The sequence below is a fragment of the Nansenia antarctica genome (genome assembly GCF_963989245.1).
Source record: "Nansenia antarctica genome assembly, chromosome: 7".
Classification (NCBI taxonomy): Eukaryota; Metazoa; Chordata; class Actinopteri; order Argentiniformes; family Microstomatidae; genus Nansenia; species Nansenia antarctica.
In genome coordinates, this window is record NC_137677.1 from 40,375,217 (window position 1) to 40,381,216 (window position 6,000).

Sequence of the window (6,000 nt, forward strand, 5' to 3'; positions counted from 1 at the left end):
TTTTGTTTTCAGATACACCGACGCACGCTGACCTGATGGGGGCACGTAATTGGCGTTGGCGATGCGAAGCCCATCCAGTCTGCGTTTTAATGGAGGTTTTTTTAATGGAGTTTTCATTTGAAAAATAAATTGATTTTGGGCAAGCGTTTTGTTTTTGTGTTTTATGCTCTGCCCTAGTCTGTTCTTCTGGTGCCTGCCAAGAGAGTGGTTCAGCTCTTCCGTCCTCTTCTCTCCTTCCCTCTTAAATTGCTTCCTAGGTACCAGGTTGCTGAGGTTGGGGTGAGAGATGGAGGCTGCATGGATTGGTGGGGCCTGGAGTATGGCTGTGGTTGGGTATGTGCACTGGTTATTTGTTTTTGTTATATTTGTTGTTTACTAATTTTGTATATTTTTGGGTGGGACTGGTTTTGGGTCCCTTATGGGCCCCATTTTGTGTGGGGGGGGTGTGGGCTGTGTGGGCTGTTTTCTGCGGGTCTGTCTTCTCTCTCTCTGCAGGAGAAGCAGACCCATGCTCCTGGCCGGCTGCCCTAATTAGCTGCATGGCCTTCACCTGGCGGTGAGGCTTTAAGAGCAGGCACTCCCCATTCATCTGGAAGACCTCTCTCCACGCAGACACCTTTGTTTATGTTGTGGCATTTCTGATTAGGGGCATTATTATTTTACACCTTACAACATCCTACACTCACACAACCACTCATTTACACTACTGATTACTGATGGACACACCCCATTAGTATTATTTTGCTTAATAAATATTATGTTATTCTATTGATTCTGACTTGTGGTCTCCTCTTTTTGTCTCGATCCATGAGCCTGGGTCATGTCCACTAATCGGGCAAAAAATCACTGACCATTTCGACCCATGTCTGGAAACAAGATATAAACACTGCGCGTGGATGGGACGCACACCGCAGTTCACACTCTCTCTGTAGAGATGAGCAATCCTTCGTTCCCTGTACTGACTAAAGGTTTACAGTGTGATTGCAGAGAGAAATTAAACCCTCTGAAGTTGCCTTCTTTTCTGTTTGTCTATTCGCCATGTCCAGATAAGTCAGCGTTCTCCTTTGATATTGAACTGTAATTGTAACCAGGGAGTAGCTAAAGGACTGTAGAATTTTAGGAAGGGCTGGTTATCTAACTAACTCTGAGCTAAATCGGCAGTGTAGGAGGATAGAGGCAGGGGGCGCCAGCAACCCTTTAGACTAGCATATCACAGTTATATATATATAATATATTATAATACAAGCTATAACTCAGTTAATCACACGATAAGACAATACTTAAACCCAATACTAGATTTGCTGTTAAACTAAACAATACAGACAACTAAACACACAGCAATGTATCAAATATAAACAAACACATTTATTTATACAACTTATATATACATCCCAATATACTCCCTCCCCGCCGGCCACACACACACTCACTCACTCACTCACACACAGTACCTGGCCTGAAAAGGCTTAGAGTCCCGGACTGAAAATGAGCGCGTTGAGGCCTGGTCGGAGCCCGCATGCGACTCGAGGAAGGCAGCAGACAAGGGGGGGGAGTGACGTTGCAATTCGAAGGGAAAGGGGCTTCTTCGTAGCAAACGACGAGGTGTGAATGGTTCAGGTCCGGTGGTCCACGGTCAGCTCCGGTGGTGTTAGCGGTCGGTCGCAATCCACCTCGGAGGCGACGGCTTTGTTTGGCTTTGGTCTCGCTATGCGCCAACGTTAGCAGCCGGCGGCTAGCAAGGCTGGCTAACGGTGACACAGCTAAACTGGGCTAGCGCTGTTAACTCACTAAAACTCCGAACTCTTCTTCACGTCGTCTGTCAGCTTGAAGGCCTCGAAGATCCTCTTGAAGAAGATGAAGTTGGGGTCGAAGATCTCTGGTTCCTCTGTGATGTACTCTATCTCCACCTCGGGCTCCTTCTCCTTCTCCTTCTCACTCTCGTCACTCTAACGCACAGACCACTTCCGTCGCTATAGACACCAACCGGACATACATCAAGTCACGTACGCCAATCAAAACCACGCCCACTAATCTGGCGCTTGCACAATACTGAACAAATCTAAGACAGAACTTATACAATTACAATAACAATACATACACCTTCATGAAAACGTACATGAATAGTATGGAAAATAATTAAGGAAATAACAGGGGCAAAATAGGGCTGATTTGGGGAAACTAACTGGCTCTAAATTGTGGGCCTTCATAACAGCCGCCCCATGAAACCCTCGGTTTCATTTAACTATGGAAGGCACACTGGCTAGGCTGCTCTAGCAGCGTGAGGTATGAGGTGATAGTGTCCTTTGTAATTTGAGGGAGCTCAATCAGGCGTGCCACAGGTCGGGTGTAAGTGCGACCACCAACGTCCACGATGGCCGTCCGCACCCTTCCATCCGGACCCGGCAGGACCTTGGTCACTCTGCCTGTCTGCCAGGCGGCGCGTGGAAGGGACTGGTCGATCACCAGTACCACGGCACCTTCGGACAAGTTGTCTCTCTCCCTCGTCCACTTCTGCCTGACTTGCAGGGTCGGCAGGTAGTGCAGTATGAACTGCCTCCAAAACTGGTCCGCGAGCACCTGGCTGTGCCTCCACCATCTTCTTCCGGTGAGCTCTGCAGGGTCGTAGACTACCTGAGGCAGTGCAGAGTCTCGCCGCCCCATCAGCAAGAAGTTGGGCGTAATGGGATCCAGATCTGCTACATCACTGGAGGTATAGCCTAGGGGCCGGGAGTTCAAGATGCCCTCAATCTCTGCTAGTACAGTCTCGAGCACCTCATCGGTAGGCACCTTCTGTCCGAGAATGGTACGTAGGACGTTCTTTACTGAGCGAATCTCCCGCTCCCAGGCTCCCCCGAAGTGTGGAGCATTTGGGGGGTTGAACTCAAACTTCACTTGCTGGGAGGCGAGTCTGTCACGGGCCTCCTCAGTCATCGCAGCGTAGCTCGCCCTCAGCTCGGCCTCACCACCGACGAAGTTAGTGCCTCTGTCCGACCGGAGGGTCTTAGGGGTCCCTCGCCTGGAGGTGAACCTCTTGAAGGACATGAGGAAGCTGTCGCTTGTGAGCTGGTGCAGAACTTCAAGGTGCATTGCTCTCGTCGTCAGGCACGTGTAGATGATGCCCCACCGCTTTTCGGAGGCTCGCCGGTTTCGGACTAGGAGTGGCCCGAAACAGTCGACCCCAGTAGAGTGGAACGGAGCCTGTCTCAGTCGCAGCCGGTCCTCGGGCAGATCGGACATCATGGGCTGCGGCGGCGTGGCTCGCCACCTCTGGCAGTCCGAGCAGGACCTTTGATATCTCCGTACCGCCTCCCGTCCATGGAGTATCCAGAATCTCCGTCGTACCTCCGCGAAGACACGCTCTCCACCCGCGTGCTGCACTTTGTCATCATGGTGCTTGATGACCAATCTGGTGACCTGATGCTTAGTGGGAAGCACGATGGGATGCTTCGTGTCTAGGTCTAGATCTTGAGCGCGGCGCAGTCTGCCACCCACGCGAATGAGAACACCGTCGAGCTCTGGAGCTAAGCCGCGGAGTCTACTGTCCGAGGGGATCGGCTTCCCTTTCTCGAGACACTCCAGCTCTCGGGAGAAGGCATCCTGTTGGGCACTCTGCAGCACCAGGAGCTCCGCCGCGGTGTAATCTTCGGCGCTGAGCGTAGTATCTAGGGGTAGACCGGCCTTGGAGCAGAACATCCTCTTCTGCAGCTCTTCGAGCGTCTCACACTCCTCTCCCGGAGTAGTCTCAGGGTCTACGACCTGGGTGGCTCCGCAGAACAACGTCTTACGCAGCTCTTTGTCCTCTCTGTCTTCTGCTAACGCCGGCGTGGCTGGCCACTCTGACTCCCGCTCCTGTAGGAAGTCTGGTCCCGTGTGATACAGGTGGGGCTCAGCCAGATCCTGGAGAGTTGCCCCTCTCGTGATGACGTCCGCAGGGTTCCTCTTGGTGTCTACATAACGCCAGCAGTTCACCTCAGTCAACTCCAGAATCTCTGCGACTCGGGTGCCCACGAACACCTTATACCGACATGAGCTGGACTTCAACCACTGGAGGACGGTAGTTGAGTCTGACCACATGGTGACGCTCATCAGAGGTAGCTGGAGCTCGTCGAGCAGGAACCTTCCCAGTTGCGCGCCGTTCAGGGCAGCACACAGCTCCAGTCTTGGGATGGACTGTTGCTTTTTCGGCGCCACTCGGGAACGTGCCAGGACAAACGAGACGTGGACTTCACCTCCAAGCTCTGCCGCTCTGACGTATGCCACGGACCCGTACGCCATCTCCGAGGCGTCGCAGAATACATGTAGCGTGATGACACTCCTCTCTAGGTCCGTGGAGGGAGGGAAGTAGCTCCGCTGCAGCTTGATGTGCTGGAGAGTGGGAAGTTCCTGCTCCCAGGCCTTCCACTTCTCTTCTAGGTGACGAGGCAGAGGATCGTCCCATCCTCGTTCTTGGGCCCACAGCTCCCGGACAAGCACCTTGGCCATCGTCGTGAAGGGAGCGATATATCCCAGTGGGTCGTACTGGCTCGCTAGAGTGCTGTATATCGTTCTCATCGTGACGCGTTGGGGCTTGGCAGGCTTATTGCGATAGCGTAGAGTGTCGGTCTGGAACTGCCAGATAAGTCCGAGCGTCATCTCCTGAGCACCATCTGGTGAGTGAGAGACCCAAGCCTCGCTGCTGGTCGAGGTGGCCTCCTCCGGGAGGTCTCTGATGACTTGCGGGTCGTTGCTGGCCCACTGGCAGATCTCAAATCCACCCTCCTGGAGATGAGCACGCAGGTCCTGGACTAGCTGGCGGGCTTCCGTGGCTGTCTTCGAACTGTGGAGGCAGTTGTCCACGTAAAAGCTCTTATGGACGGCGTCAAACACTCCAGGAGGTGCCGTCTCCTGCGCGGCGTGAGTCTGTAGCGCATAGGTGGCGCAACAGGGGCTGCAGGTTGTCCCGAAGGGTAGCACCTCCCACTGGTAGATAGAGGGGTCGGGGTCGCTCGGGTCCTCTCTCCAGAGAAACCTCATGAGTGGCTTGTCTTCCTCCAACATCCTGACCTGGTGAAACATTCGCTTAATGTCACCACTGACTGCGATCGGCTGCTGACGGAATCGCACCAGAACTCCCAAGAGGGCTGGGGTCAAGGTTGGACCAGGGAGAAGATAGTGGTTGAGGTTGAGCTTCCCCACCTGGTAGCTACAGTTGAAGACCACTCGGTTCTTCCCGTTGTGGTGAACATTGTGGTGCGGGAGGTACCAAGACTCGGCACTCTGGTTCGCCTCGGCTGGCTCAAGCTTCTTCACCAGACCGGACTCCGTCAGTTTCTTCATCTCCGTTCTGTAAGAAGCAGCAAGGACCTCGTCCTTCCTCATACGCTTCTCAGTGCTGGTCAGACACTGTAGGACGGTTCGAGGGGATACTCGAAACTCTGGCATGGGTTCTCTTCGGAGTAGTGGTGTGACGTATCTCTTCACGCCCTGGACTTCGATACGCACCGTCTTTGCTTTAAGGAGGTCTATGGCGTAGACGTCCTCCTTTGACCGTACGTAGAGCTTCTCATTCTTGTAGGGCGCAACGTCTAGCGTCCACAGCTTCTGGACGTTGTCTAGTAGCGCCGCATTCATGGAGTCCACACTGGTGTGAAGGCAGTTGATGGTCTGCACTTCTTCGGTTCGGACATGGAGGGATGACGTAGCTCTCCCGTCTCTATCTCTCCACTCGGTAGCGCCTTGGAGGGCCCACCCAAGCGCAGTCTTAACAGCCATCGGGCAGCCTCGTGGTCCTCTCAGCGGAGGACGGAGCGACACGATCAGTGCAGCGTTGTCCGAGCCGATGAGAAGGGTTGGCTCCGCTCCTTCTATCGGATGTAGGTCTACTCGCCGTAGGTGGGAATATCTTGCGCGTAATCTCTCCAGGGGGTAGTCGTAGCGGGAGAGCGCTAGCTGGTCTGCGGTGAAGACATTCTGAAGCCGATATCTGTCCGACGGCCGCCCCGCCGGGGAGATAGAGAAGTT